Below are 15,510 nucleotides of genomic sequence, written 5' to 3'. Positions count from 1 at the left end.
AAACTGAAGCTTTAAAAAAATCATCCTCCTGGCTGGGCAGTGGTGGTACACGCCTTTAATCCCAGCACTTGGGAGGCAGAGGCAGAGGCAGGCGGATCTCTGCCAGTTAGAGATCAGCCTGGTCTACAAGAGCTAGTTCCAGGACAGGCTCCAAAACCACAGAGAAACCCTGTCTCGAAAAACAAAAACAAAGCAAAACAAAACAAAACAAAAAAACATCCTTCTAGTTACTTTTCTTCAAATAGCATCAAGTCTGTGGCAATTCTTCCTTGTGTTGGTACAAGGTCCCACTACATAGCCCAGGCTGGCCCCAACCTCACAGTGTTAACATTACAGTCACTCACTACTGACTGCCTATTATGATTCTTCTTTCCCTTCTCTTCTGACATTTGGAAGTCTTTGTCCCTACCCCCCACTTTGTATGGGGGCACACAGATTCATGTGTATAAATGGAGGTCAGAGATGAATTTTATGTAGCTTATAGCTCCTCAGATGCTGTCTGGCCTTCCCCCACCCTCCTTTGAGGCATGGTCTTTTACTTGACTGGAAACTAGTTAGCCAATGAGCCCTGGGTATCCACCTTCCTAGCACTGGGAGTACAAGCATGTACCCCCATGCATGTAGTTCTGGTTATTAAACTCACGTCTGCTTGTAAGTATATTAATTAAAGATGTATATTCACCTAGTTAGTTGCTAGCTCCATTTTTTGCTTTATTTTTTATGGAAGTGAGCGACACAGTGCTGTGATACCAATGCAACTGAGTTCACTATTCAGTCACTGAACAACAGTTTGTACTGTGATGGAGCAAGATATCTATCTTTTTACTTGCACAACTACAGAAACAAAATGGCACTGGTATTGATAAAGTCAGGCTATCCAAAATAAGTTACAAAGCTAGTTAATGTTGCTTTGCTGAAAATGAGGCTCATTTGTAAGAACTGAGGCAATATTTATAAAGTATTTAAATTAGCTCCTGTCTTAGTTAGTATGCTTTTACTTCTGTGACAAAACTCCATGACCAAAAGCAAGTTAGTGACAAAGGGGTTTACTTCATTTTACAACCCTCATGTCACACCCCATCACTAAGGAAAGTCAGGACAGGAACTCAAGGCAAGAATGAAGCAGAAAGGCAAGAGGGATGCTGATAATTTGCCTGCTTTCCCTGGCTTTCTCAGCTTGCTTTCTTCCCAGGGGTAACACCACCCATAGTGAACTGAGCTTTCCCATATCAATCATTGATCAAGAAAATGCCCCACAAACTTGCCTACAGGCAGTCTTATGGAGACATTTTTCTCAATGGCTCTTCTTTCTAGCCTGTGTTAAGTTGACAGAAACCTAACCACCACCAAGGATACCCCATAGGTGAAAAGCTTCTTAGTCTGTAAGCACAGCACATCTCCTAGATTTTCAACTCCACTTTGGTATGCCAACCTAAGATAATATAGGGTACAATGCAAGCAAAGCAAGGCATGTTACCTTTTGACCCTTTTAGATTTTGGACTCCAGCCTGGAATTTATTTTGTGCTTTTAAAGAAATAGAAGGTGAATTATAAACTTCAGATTCTATCGTGACTCTCCACCCTCTGGTAGAGAGGTGAGCTCCTGGGGCTCCTCTAGCTCACCTTTCCGTATTAGAGTACCCTGACCTACAGCAGCCAGACTCTTCCTGCCATCGAATCCCCCAGAGGGACCTGGAGGCAGAACAAAGCATCCAGCATCGGCCTCCATTCCAGCCCTGCCCCTCCACCCTCTGGTAGAGAGCTGAGTGCTAGGGCCTCTTCCAGTCCACCTTTCCCTCTTCCAGTCCTCTGGCCTGTGGTTGCCAGACTCTTCTTGACACTGGACCCCCAAGAGGGAGTTGGAGGCAGAACAAAGCATCCAACATCGGCTGCCATTCCTGTCTTGCCCCTGCACCCTCTGGGAGAGAGGAGAGGAGAGAGCCTTGAACCCATACCCACCAGGAGAGGGAAAGACCCCACCTGTACCCATTGGAAGAAGAGATGGAAAGATGACAGTATAAGGACACATTCAACAACAGAAAGACTTATATGACACCACCCGAGTCTAGGGGTTCTACATCAGCAAGACCTGAACATCCCAATGCAGATGAAGCAGGAGAGAATGATCTTAAAAACAACTTCATGAAAATAATAGAGGATATTAGAAAATTCCTTAAAGAAATGGAAGAAAAAAAACCCAAAAAAAATGCAAGAAATCAACAAATTTCTTAAGGAAAGTCAGGAAAAAAAACCAAACAAACAAATGAAGAAAACAATTCAAACAGTTCAAGACCTGAAAACTGAAATAGAGACAATGAAGAAAACACAAACTGAGGAATTCTTGAAATAGAAAAGTTGATCAGGAACTACAGATGGAAGTATAACCAACAGAATACAAGAGATGGAAGAGAGAATCTCAGGTGCTGAAGATAAACTAGAAATAATAGATTTATCGACCAAAGAAAATCTTAAGTCCAACAAATCTTTAACACAAAATATCCAGGAAATGTGGGATACCGTGAAAAGAACAAACATCAACGACTATAAAACTATAAATAGCTATTGCTTGTTATACAATTATTATGCAACAGGCTGTGCACTGAGTTTCTTTATGGCTATAATTCAATAGCTGCTGGAAGTAGAAGCAGAGATTCACAGCTAGGCACTGAGTCACTGATGCTCCTGCTAGTTTGAAGAACATCATTTTTTCTTGTTTATAACAGCATTCTAGCAGTTCACCAACTCATATCTGCAACCTTTTAATACTCATTTTTCTGCACCAATCTTCCAATCCTTTCCACTAGGCAAGATTCTACTGCCAGTGACTTGGGACTTCTCTCATGCTATCCATGCAAGCCTCTTTTATTTAATAATTTATCTTTTTTGTGCATTGGTGTTTTGCTAGCATGTATGTCTGTGTGAGAGTGTCAGATCTTGGAGCTACAGACAGTTGTGAGCTGTCATGTGGGTCCTGAGAATTGGACCCAGGTTCCTCTCGAAGAGCACTTAGTGCTCTTAACCACTGTGCCATCTCTCCAGTCCCTGACTCATATCTTTTTTAATGACCTGCCAACCTGAGACTTGGAAGTAGTTCTCCTTTTGATTTCCCTCCAACACAGAGATATTTCAGCCAAGCTTCAGGGAAAACACCATGACAGCTACTAATAACATGTTAGTGTATGGTCCCAATCTTTTTCATCTTCTTCTTAATGTTAATTAACTGGATTGAACTCTACTCCTCAGGTTTAGAATACATATTTTTACTTGCTAAGGATTTTCACTGGCAGTCCAGTCTCTTCTTGTATGTGTATATGACGTGTTCATAGGGACTTGAGTGGGTATATAGACCTAGGAGCATATGGAAACCAGAAGAGGGCATTGAGTTTTCTCTATAGTTCTCCTTCATTCCTTAAAGGTAGGATCTCTCTTTGGAAACAAAAACTTGCATTTTTGGCGAGGCTGTTTCTCTGGGCTTTGTTCCTTACCTTCTGTGCCTCTAGGTGGAATCACCACATTGATTAACTGACTTCAAACTACTCCAATCTACATCCTTCTAAATTTCACATGTGAACATCTAAGTGTCTACTTGGAATGTCTTACATCATTAATTTATTTTCCTTTCAATTAATCTTAATGTTTACAGTCCTCTTTGGCTGAGGGCTGCCTTTCAGGAAACCGTAGGAGGGAGTTACTCTTCTATATTGTAAGCCCAGACTCAGAAACAGGTTGACTATGAATGGTTTACTAGCAGGTTCCATATGAAAAATGTCATATGGTGGGTTGTGAGACGATGGTCCCCTTTGTGAGATTTCCCAGGACCAAGAGTTCTCTGATCAGGATCTAATCCTGATGTGGAGGGGGCATGGAAAGACAATGATGACATAAGCAACAACCTGATTTGGCTATTTGAGTGCAACTGAAAGTACTTCAGTAATGAGATAGTTTTGGGCTTGGGCAGGATTCTGACTTTGAGACATTCAGTCACAATCCCTGGTGGTAGCTTTGCTCCATTGGCTCCTTAGCTAAGTGTATCCATCAGCTGTCTGGACCTGCAGTGTTCTGAACCCTTAATACCAGGTCTCCTAAATCTGATGTGTTTATGATAGTCACAGTACATGCCAGTGTAGAGTAGCCACATGGTCACCATACCATATAATATAGCCCTACAGGCCACACCCCTAGTACTTCAAGAGTTCACCAAACATCTCCTTTCCCATCTCAAGTTTTCATTTTTCATCTTTTGTTTTACAACCCAGGAAATGTATCTGTCCCTGCATTTGTGTGTGTGACTTATTCCTACTGGCATTCCCTCTTATGTTTCCACTCCACTTTCATGTTTCTAGTCTATTGTACTTTGTGCTCTCTTCTAACAACTATTGCACTGATAGGATCCTGTTGCTAAATATGGTTCGCCAAGATCATTGACTATATTATAGTCTTTCAAGGAAATATTTAAAAATTGAATTGAGTAGGCTGCTAGTATTTGTTGAATTGAACTGAAGTCTACCTCATTAACTGTAGTCTTTCTTCTTTTGGTGGCGCTGGACAGTGCTATGCAAGCTCCCAGGAATAAAAAGTGATAACCAATCAGTGATGATTCAACCTTTTATCTTGCTTACTGAATTTTCTGGGCACTTTCTATTGGGGTGCTGTAGGTAAAAGAGGAGAAAGGACATAGCTGGCTTATGAGATGAGGATTTTGAGAACTTGCCATATTCTTCATATTTGTGCTATCCTGTTTTATGCCAAAAGAAATTTCATTCATTTTATCGCTTCCAATCGCAGCGAACAGATGCTGCTTTGACTTCAAAGGTTTAAATTCACTGAGTTCTGTTTTGACACTTGCCTTTTGTCATGCTCATCATTCAATAATCTCAGGGGAAAACTCAATTGCAGAATGATTTTCAGGAAGGCCTTAACATTTTGGATTTGAGCTCTGACAAGCTTTAAAAGAAATCCAGGAGGGCAAATCCATTGCTCTCAATTAGGGACAGGTTTCAAAGGTACAGGGATGAGGTCAATGCAATTTAAAGCAATTTAGCCTCAAGTGTTTTGTCTTTTTCACCATTACTTGCTTAATTTTTCTGGCTCTGCATTCAGAACGACAGCTTCAACCCTTTGGTTACAAGCTAATGACTGATGAATGAATGTTTCTGCCAGATAACAGAAGTAATGCTACTGGAATGCACGGCCCTCGCTTCAGCTTCGGAACACATGCCTACATTTCACGCAGCCGCTCCAACTCTTACACCAGTGATTTTCAATTAAGTCTGTATTGTGTCCATGGCCTGTGCTGTTGTGATGTTGTTTCTCATTATTCTGAGAAGACCCTACTTCAGTGGTTTAGAGAACAGACACAGCTGATCTTGTAGCATTAGACTTACAGTGACAGAATAGAGAACATGGCTGATGATAGCTTCAGAAGTGATTAATTAGAAGAAAACCTTTCTTAGGCAGGCAGCAGCATACCATAAATGTGTTACCCAGTTGTGAAATGCAAACATCTTTATTCTCTTGCAGAAAATATTTTCCTTCTTAGTTTTAAAGCACTGCCTCCACAGCATAATGAAAATATAGAGAGGAAATTGAATTAAATGTTTGCAAATGTATCTAATTTAACTTCAAAGACTTAGTAGATGAAAAAAAATGAAAGAAAACAGACCACATGAAAATCTGACGGGTTCATGTGGGAATGAGCTGAATTTCGACAACCACAAAGATCAAACTCACTGTTGGGAGGCTTCAGTTAACACACTAGCTCATAGGGCTAGATTTTGCATGGAAGGGGAAAACATCACATCAAAGCTGATTGTTCATTTTGTGAATTAAAAATTACTACACTTTCAAAAGGTGGGAACGCCCTTCTAAGTTTCTGCTTCATTTATTTACTATTATTTTTAAAGAGCACACAAATGACATATTTAATTATGAATGCTATAGTTTTGTGAGGTACCTCCACACTAGTTCTATAGTGGTGGTTTGTATTCCCAGTAGGCAGCTTTTTGCTTGTTTTCCTGATGACATCCCTTTTGTCTAGGGTGAGAGACTTGCAATGTAGGTTTTTACCAGCATTCTAGATATTAATTTCCCATCAAATATACTTTGGCATATGCTTTCTTTCATTTGCAGGCTATTTCACTCTATTTCCTTTGCTGTGTGAATTCTATTTCTAATTATTTAAAACTTAACATTTTTATTTAATTAATTTATTTTACATCCTGATCATAGCCTGTCCTCACTCTTCTCCCTCCACTCTCTCCCCCCAGCCTCCCCTCTGTTCCCTACCCCAATTCATCCCTCCTCCATATTCATTCAGAAAGGGACAGGCCTCCAATGGGTATCAGCAAAGCATGGCATATCAGGCTGCCAGAAGACCAAGAACCTCCCCACTGTATTCAGACTGGGCAAGGCAATCCAGCTATAGCACCAGGGACAGCCCCTGTTCCCATTGTCAGAAGTCCCACAAATAGAATAAGCACCACAATTGTCACATATATGCAGAGGGCCTAGGTCAATCCCATGCAGGCTCCCTGACTGCTGGTTCAGAATCTTTCTAGTTCCCATGAGCCAGACTAGCTCTTTTCTGTGATGTCCCTGAGCCCCCTGGCTCTTACAATCCCTCATCTTCTCAGTGGGACTCTCTAAGCTCAGCCCAATGTTTGGCTTTGGGTCCCTGAATCTTCCTCCATCAGTCACTGGATGAAGGTTCTCCACCAACAACCAGGGTAGTCACCAAGCAGATCACAGGTGATGCTAAGCTTTTACTGCTACCAGGAGTCTTAGCTGGGGCCATCTTTGTAGACTCATAGAAGTTTCCTTAGCATTGGGCTTCTATCTAACCCCATAAGTTTCCTCGTTCCAGTCATCTCTCTCAGCACTCTCTCTTTCCACCTACTACCCCCAACTGGATACCTCAAGTTCCCATGCCCACCGGCATTCAGTTCACCCAGGAGATATCTCTTTCCCCTTTCTACACAGATCCATGTGTCCCCCCTTGGAACCTCCTTATTACATAAACTTAACATTTAAATTTTTTAAATTTTATTTTAAGATAGCTTCTTTAATCCAGTGTTTTATGAGAAGTCATGGGAGTTCCAAGTTAGTTCAGAAATTCATTTCTTTATGTAGAGGGTAACTATTCAAACAATAAGAAAGAATAGAATGAAGAAAATCCACCTGCTAGACATTGATGAAACAACCCAAGATGCCCTACCTCTATGAGAAAGAATTGGTGTTGGGTTGCTCCCATACAAGATGAATCATGTAAATGTTTGAACTGAAACATAGTGTTTTAACATATGAAATTAAGTTAAGAGCAATAGTTTTTCTAGGGCTTAACAGGGCAAGACAATCTCAGCTGTAAGAGTCAGGCATGAAGCTGTGTAATGATGTAGGTAGAAATATATATGAAGCTTAAGTTTTATGAGACAAAACAGCAATGGCCATATGCTGCAAAGGCTATAAGGAAAACAGGCTGTTGTCCACCAGCACTGGACAATGTCATCATAGGTGTGGTTTTTGAATAAAATGGCTCCATAGCCTCATTTATCTGAAAGCTTAGTCATCTGGAAAAGCACAACTTGAAAACAATTAGGAGGAAAGAGACAATACAAAAACACAGTCAGCAACAGAAAAACAAATATGACACCGCCAGCTTCTAGAGACTCCACACCAGCAAGACCCCAATATTGCAACGCGAAGGAAGCAGAAGAGAACGACTTTAAAAGCACTTTCATGAAAATGATAGAGGCCCTAAAAGAGGATATTGGAAAATCCCTCAAAGAAATAGAAGAAAAAACAAACCAAAAAATGCAAGAAATGGAAGAAAAAACAAACCAAAAAATGCAAGAATTGGAAGAAAAAACAAACCAAAAAAGGCACGAAATGGAAGAAGAAATGAAGCAAAAAATGCAAGAAATGGAAGAAAAAGCAAAGCAAAAAATGCAAGAATTAGAAGAAGAAACATACCAAATAAGGCAGGAAATGGAAGAAGAAACAAAGCAAAAAATGCAAGAAATGGTAGAAAAAACAAAGCAAAAAATGGAGGAAGAAACAAACCAAAAAAGGCAGGAAATGGAAGAAGAAACAAAGCACAAAATCCAAGAAATGGAACAAAAATCAAACCAAAAAAATGCAAGAAATGGAAGAAAGAACAAACCAAAAAATTCATAAAAGGCAACAAACGGACGAACAGATAAACAGAAAATTGCAAGAAGCAATGCAAACGCTGCAAGGGTTGAAAACTGAAATAGAGACACTAAAAAAACACAATCTGAAGAAAGGCAGAAAATAGAAAAGCTGGACAAACAGTCAGGCACTACCAATACAAGCATTACCAACAGAATAGAAGAGATGGAAGAGAGAATCTCAAGTGTTGAAGATACATTAGGAGAAATGGATTTATCAACCAAAGAAAACCTTAAATCCAACAAATCCTTAACACAAAACATCCAGGAATTATGGGACACCATGAAAAGACCAAACCTAAGAATAATAGGTATAGAAGAAGGAGAAGAAATCCACCTCAAAGGGGCAGAAGGCATATTCAACAAAATCATAGAAGAAAACTTTCCCAACCTTAAGAAAGACATGCCAATGAAGGTACAAGAAGCCTACAGAACACCAAATAGAGTGGACCACAAAAAAAATCCCCTCGCCACATAATAATCAAGACCCCAAACATACAGAATAAAGAAAGAATATTAAGAGCAGCTAAGGAAAAAGGTCAAGTAACATATAAAGGCAGACCTATCAGAATTACACCTGATTTCTCCATGGAAACTCTGAAAGCCAGAAGGTCCTGGATAGATATTCTACCTACACTAAGAGACCATGGATGCCAGCCCAGACTACTATACCCGGCAAAGCTCTCAATCACTATAGACGGAGAAAACAAGATATTCCATGACAAAACTAGATTCAACCAATATGTGTCCACTAACCCAGCCCTACAGAAAATTTTGGAAGGAAAACTCCAACCCAAGGAAGCTAACTACAACCAGAAAAACATAAGCATTAGAGAATCCCTCTCTACCAACAGCCAAAAGAACAAAGGGGCGAAATTCCACCCATAATTCCACCACCAACAACCATCGCAAATCGAAGAAGGATGAGCAATCAATGGTCATTAATATCCCTCAATATTAACGGCCTTAACTCACCCATAAAAAGACACAGACTAGCAGAATGGATTCGAAGACAGAACCCTTCCTTCTGCTGCATACAAGAAACACACCTCACCCTCAAAGACAGACATTACTTGAGAGTTAAAGGTTGGGAAAAAATTTTTCAATCAAATGGACCCAAGAAACAAGCAGGGGTAGCAATCCTAATATCTAACAAACTAGACTTTAAAATAAAATCAATCAAAAGAGATGAAGGAGGTCATTACATACTCATCACAGGTGAAACCCACCAAGATGAAGTGTCTATCCTGAACATCTATGCCCCAAATACAAAGGCATCCACATTCGTTAAAGAAACATTATTAGAACTTAAATCTCATCTAAAGCCCCACACAATTATAGAGGGAGATTTCAACACACCACTCTCACCACTAGACAAGAATACCAGACAGAACTCAACAAAGAAGCAAAGGGTCTAATAGAAGTAATGACCCAACTGGGATTAACAGATATCTATAGAACATTTCATCCACATAAAAAAGAATATACCTTCTTCTCACCACCACATGGAACCTTCTCAAAAATCGACCACATACTTGGCAACATATCAAACCTCAGCAGCTACAAAAAATTGGAATAACTCCATGCATCTTATCAGACCACCATGCCTTAAAATTAGAATTCAACAACAACACAAATTGCAGAAAACCTACAAACTCATGGAAATTGAATAATGCTCAACTGCACCATCCCTGGGTCAAAGAGGAAATAAAAAAGAAATTAAAGACTTCCTCGAATTCAATGAGAATGAAGACACAACATACCCAAACCTATGGGACACTTTGAAAGCAGTGCTACGGGGAAGTTCATAGCACTAAGTGCTCACATGAAGAAACAGGAAAACAGTTATACCAGAGAATTAACATCACAGCTAAAAGCTCTAGAACACAAAGAAGCAAACTCCCCAGGAGGAGTAGATGCCAGGAAATAATCAAATTGAGGGCTGAAATCAACAAAGTAGAAACCAGGAAAACAATACAAAGAATCAATGCAACGAAGAGTTGGTTCTTTGAGAAAATCAACAAGATAGACAAACCTTTGTCCAAACTTACCAAACAGCAGAGAGTGAACACGCAAATTAACAAAATCAGAAATGAAAAGGGGGACATAACAACAGACTCTGAGGAAATCCAGAGAATCATTAGGTCATACTTTGAAAACCTGTACTCCACAAAATTCGAAAATTTAAAGGAAATGGATGACTTCCTGGACAGCTATCATTTGCCAAAACTAAATCAAGAACAGATAAGCAATTTAAATAGACCTATAACCCCTATGGAAATAGAAGCTGTCATCAAAAGTCTCCCAACCAAAAAAGTCCAGGTCCAGATGGCCTCAGTGCAGAATTCTACCACAAATTCAAAGAACAGCTTATACCAATTCTTCTCAAAGTGTTCCACACAATAGAAGCAGAAGGGTCTTTGCCAAACTCTTTCTATGAGGCTTCAATAACCTTGATCCCCAAGCCACACAAAGATACAACCAAGAAAGAGAACTTCAGACCAATATCCCTCATGAACATTGATGCAAAAATACTCAATAAAATACTGGCAAATCGGATCCAAGAACACATCAAAACAATCATTCACCACGATCAAGTAGGTTTCATCCCAGGGATGCAGGGATGGTTCAACATACGAAAATCCATCAACGTAATCCACCATATAAACAAGCTGAAAAACAAAAATCACATGATCATCTCACTAGATGCTGAAAAAGCCTTTGACAAAATCCAACACCCCTTCATGATAAAGGTCTTGGAGAGATCTGGGATAACAGGGACATACTTAAACATAATAAAAGCCATATACAGTAAACCAACAGCCAACATAAAACTAAATGGACAGAAACTCAACGCAATTCCTCTAAAATCAGGAACAAAACAAGGCTGTCCACTCTCTCCATACCTTTTCAACATGGTACTTGAAGTTCTAGCTATAGCCATACGACAACAAAGGGGGATCAAGGGGATACAAATTGGGAAGGAAGAAGTCAAACTTTCACTGTTTGCAGACGATATGATAGTTTACATCAATGACCCAAAGAACTCTACCAGGGAACTCTTACAGCTGATTAACACCTTCAGCAAAGTGGCAGGTTACAAGATCAACTCAAGAAAGTCAGTAGCCCTACTATATACAGATGATAAAAGGGCTGAAAGAGAAATCAGAGAAACATCACCCTTTACAATTGCCACAAACAACATAAAATACCTTGGGGTAACGCTAACCAAACAAGTGAAAGACCTGTATCGTAAGAACTTTGAATCTTTAAAGAAAGAAATTAAAGAAGCCCTCAGAAAATGGAAAGATCTCCCATGCTCTTGGATAGGTAGGATCAATGTAGTAAAAATGGCAATCCTGCCAAAAGCAATCTACAGATTCAATGCTATCCCCATTAAAATCCCAGCACAATTCTTCACAGACCTTGAAAGAACAATAATCAATTTTGTATGGAAAAACAAAAGACCCAGGATAGCCAAAACAACCCTGTTCAACAAGGCAACGTCCGGAGGCATCACTATCCCTGACCTCAAGCTCTATTATAGAGCTATAGTCCTGAAAACAGCTTGGTATTGGCACAAAAATAGACAGGCAGACCAATGGAATCGAATTGAAAATCCGGGTATTAACCCACACACGTACGAACATCTGATCTTTGACAAAGAAGCTAAAAATATACAATGGAATAAAGAAAGCATCTTCAACAAATGGTGCTGGCATAATTGGAGACTGGCATGTAGAAAAATGCGGATCGATCCATGTTTATCGCCATGCACAAAACTTAAGTCCAAATGGATCAAAGACCTCAACATAAATCCAGCCACACTGAACCTCTTAGAAGAGAAAGTGGGTGGTACCCTTGAAAGAATTGGTACAGGAGACAGCTTCCTGAACATAACACCAGTAGCACAGACAGTGAGATCAACAATTAATAAATGGGACCTACTGAAACTGAGAAGCTTCTGTAAGGCAAAGGACACAGTCAGCAAGACAAAAAGGCAGCCCACAGAATGGGAAAAAATATTCACTAAGCCCACATCTGACAGAGGGTTGATCTCCAAAATTTACAAAGAACTCAAGAAGCAAGTCTCCAAAACAGCAAAGGACCCAATTAAGAAGTGGGCTGCAGAACTAAATAGAGAGTTTTCAATAGAGGAGTCTAAAATGGCTGAGAGGCACTTGAGAAAGTGCTCAACATCCTTAGCCATCCGGGAAATGCAAATCAAAGCAACTCTGAGATACCATCTCACTCCTGTCAGAATGGCTAAAATCAAAAACACCAATGACAATTTATGCTGGAGAGGATGTGGTGAAAGGGGGACACTCCTCCATTGCTGGTGGGAGTGCCAACTGGTTCAGCCACTTTGGAAAGCAGTATGGAGATTCCTCAGAAAAATGGGAATAAACCTACCACAAGACCCAGCAACTGCACTCTTAGGCATATATCCAAAAGATGCCCATTCATATAACAAAGATGTCTGTTCCACTATGTTCATAGCAGCTTTATTTGTAATAGCCAGAACTTGGAAGCAACCTAGATGTCCCTCACCCGAAGAATGGATAGAGAAAATGTGGTACATCTACACAATGGAGTACTATTCAGCAGAAAAAAATAATGGAATCATGAGATTCGCAGGCAAATGGATGACACTAGAAGAAACCATCCTGAGTGAGGTAACCCAGTCACAAAAAGAGAAACATGGCATGTACTCTCTCATATATGGATTTTAGACATAGATCTGGGGAGTGCCAGCCTACAATCCTATGGCCAGAGAGTCTGGGAAACAGAAACTTCATTTACTGGCTGGTTAAGTACTGAGCTGAACTCAAGAAAGCCAGTATCAGAGAGGGAGGACTGATGATCAAAGGGATTAAGACTGGGCTGGTTGAACCCCCAGAAACAGCTGATCAGTCAAAGGTTAACTCTTGAATCCCAGGCATCAGCCTGGGAATCCAGCATGGGACTGATCAAGACCCCCTGAATCTGGGTGTCAGTGAGGAGGCCTAGGTAATCTATTGAGCCTTGGACAACAGATCAGTACCCATCCCAAGTATACACACGGACTTTGGACTCCCATAGAACAATGTGAGGTGCACTCTCACCCTGAACTCTTGGGGAAGGGTCTAGGCCCTGCCCTATATGAAATGACAGACTATGGACACCCCCATGGAGGGCCTAACCCTCCCTGGGGGAATGAGGGGGATAACGGGGGGGGGAATGGGGGGAAGGCACGGGAGGAGGGGAGGGAAAGGGAGAGGGACCTCGTACTGACTTGTGAAGCAACCTTGTTTCTTATCTAAATTTAAAATGGAAAATAAAAAAAATATTAATAATAAAAAAAAAGAAAACAATTAGGAGGTGTGGCCTTGTTTGAGGAAGCATGTCACTGGGGGTGGGCTTTGAGGTTTCAAAACTCCAAGTCAGGTCCAGTGCCTCTCTCTTCCTTCTCCTCGTGAGCCTGAATGTAGAACTCTTAGTTCCTTCTCCAGTACTGTGTCTGCCTGCATGCCACCAAGGCCCCACCATGAAGATAATGGACTGACACTCTGAAATATTAAGCAAGCCCCAATTAAATGCTTTCTTTTTTATGAGTTGCAATGGTCATAGTGTCTCTTCACAGAGCAGGACAATGATCAAGCCAATAGAAATCCTAACTCAGGTCAAGAGTTTAGTTCACAGAGACTCTAAGCAGGTCAGACACCTATGTAAAAATAATTTGCAGTGGTAACTCTACATTTGGCTTATATCTTGTCATTCTTTAAATTCTAAATATCTTAGAATAAGTTATTTATAGAAAAGCCATTCCATAAGTGATGTTATTCTACATCACATGTTTTCAATGTTCTAGGACCTAACCACATTGTTAAGAGGAACCAGCAGTCATCATTTTTCACAAGCTAAAATCATCAGTCCTTCTACATGGTACAAACTGCTGAGAAGAGGTTCAAGGGACTTAATTATGTTATGAAACCGAAAGGTACATTTTTCTTGATTAAAGTACAAGACAGTCTGACTTACAGAACAATTTCAAAAATGGTTTGCTTTGACAATATTGTTAATATTTTTTTATTCACAATCAAGTGACCTTAGACACAGTAGAAACTATGAAAGTAATATATAGCTTTAAATAAATGGTTTCATTAAATTTTAATGACCCGGGAATGCTACCTGTTGATAAAGAAAATTTGCCTTATTTATGGAGATGGGGAGGAAATGGAAAAGGGGATGGCAAGAGTCTTCTGTTTTCTAAATCTGAATTTTTGCTTGCTTTTCTGTTTCCTAGGCTATCACGTGCAGGACTTTGGGCCAGGCATAGACCTAGATGTAACACTGGATGACAACGCTCCCCAAACACGTGATGCTTTCCATTCTCATTCTGCGTGAAACATGTCAACTTGCTGTCCTCTGTATCGTTCTTTATCATGACACAGTACTGGTCACTATGTGGCTTCCCATCAATTCTTCTTGCAGATCTGCATCATAATTTTTCCCTATTATGAACTCTATGTCATGTGTGTTGTGTTCTAGAAATATTTTATGCTAAAGTAATTATATACAGGCATTTTACCTCTTTTAAGTACATAAGTATAAACGAGATGATACATTTAATTCTATTTCCTGCCTTTTATTTTAATAGCTTTGAAATTTTCTGTATCTTTGCATACACACACCTGTAATGTGAGTTTTCTGGCCTGGCAGGTCCTGCCACCCCTCTCTGCTTCAAATGAAGCACATAGATGCTATATTAATTTTTAAACTGTTGGCTATTGACTTGGGTTTCTTATTGGCTAGCCCTGTTTTAATTATTAACCCAGAGAGTGCTCCCAGTGCTAGCCTAAATCCTCCCCTCCTGTACACACCTGTGACCACGTGGTCAGCACCACAGATGCATAGTTAGGTCTCTCGCTACATCTATGTATTTCCATGTGGCCTTGGCTTACAAGGAATACTGGACCTGCAACTCCTTTGCCTGCTACATTGCACGACTATTCAGCATCTCTACAGAGAAGAGAGCAATTTCCTGTTTGTGCCTGCTTATATTCTGATTCTGCCTAGCTACAGCACTTCCTGCCTGTCTGCACAGACCTCCAGACCTCTATGGTTAGCTAGTGGTGGTTTCTGCCCAGCTCTGCCACTTCTGGGATTGTAACGTGTTGCCTTCCTTGCCATCCGCCTGGGCCCTGCTACAGTTAAAGTCCGCAAATAACACACAAGACACTATATTAATTATGAAGCTGTTGGCCGTTTGCTTGTTTCTTACTGGCTAGCTCTGACTTAAGTATTTAACACATAATTGTTAATCTAAATATTTCTCTTAGTA

At 40.3% G+C, this 15,510-nt stretch overlaps 1 protein-coding gene across 4 annotated transcripts in view; it reads right to left on the bottom strand.

The window, feature by feature from the left end:
* The window catches only part of Ndst3 (N-deacetylase and N-sulfotransferase 3), a 160,580-nt gene that overhangs the window by 33,894 nt on the left and 111,176 nt on the right, over positions 1-15,510 (bottom strand). The window lies entirely within an intron of this gene.

The sequence above is a fragment of the Mesocricetus auratus genome, unplaced genomic scaffold (assembly GCF_017639785.1).
Source record: "Mesocricetus auratus isolate SY011 unplaced genomic scaffold, BCM_Maur_2.0 Super-Scaffold_100009, whole genome shotgun sequence".
Lineage (NCBI taxonomy): Eukaryota > Metazoa > Chordata > Mammalia > Rodentia > Cricetidae > Mesocricetus > Mesocricetus auratus.
The sequence above is the reverse complement of the archived record's forward strand: the minus strand, read 5'-3'. Positions and strand labels throughout refer to the sequence as shown.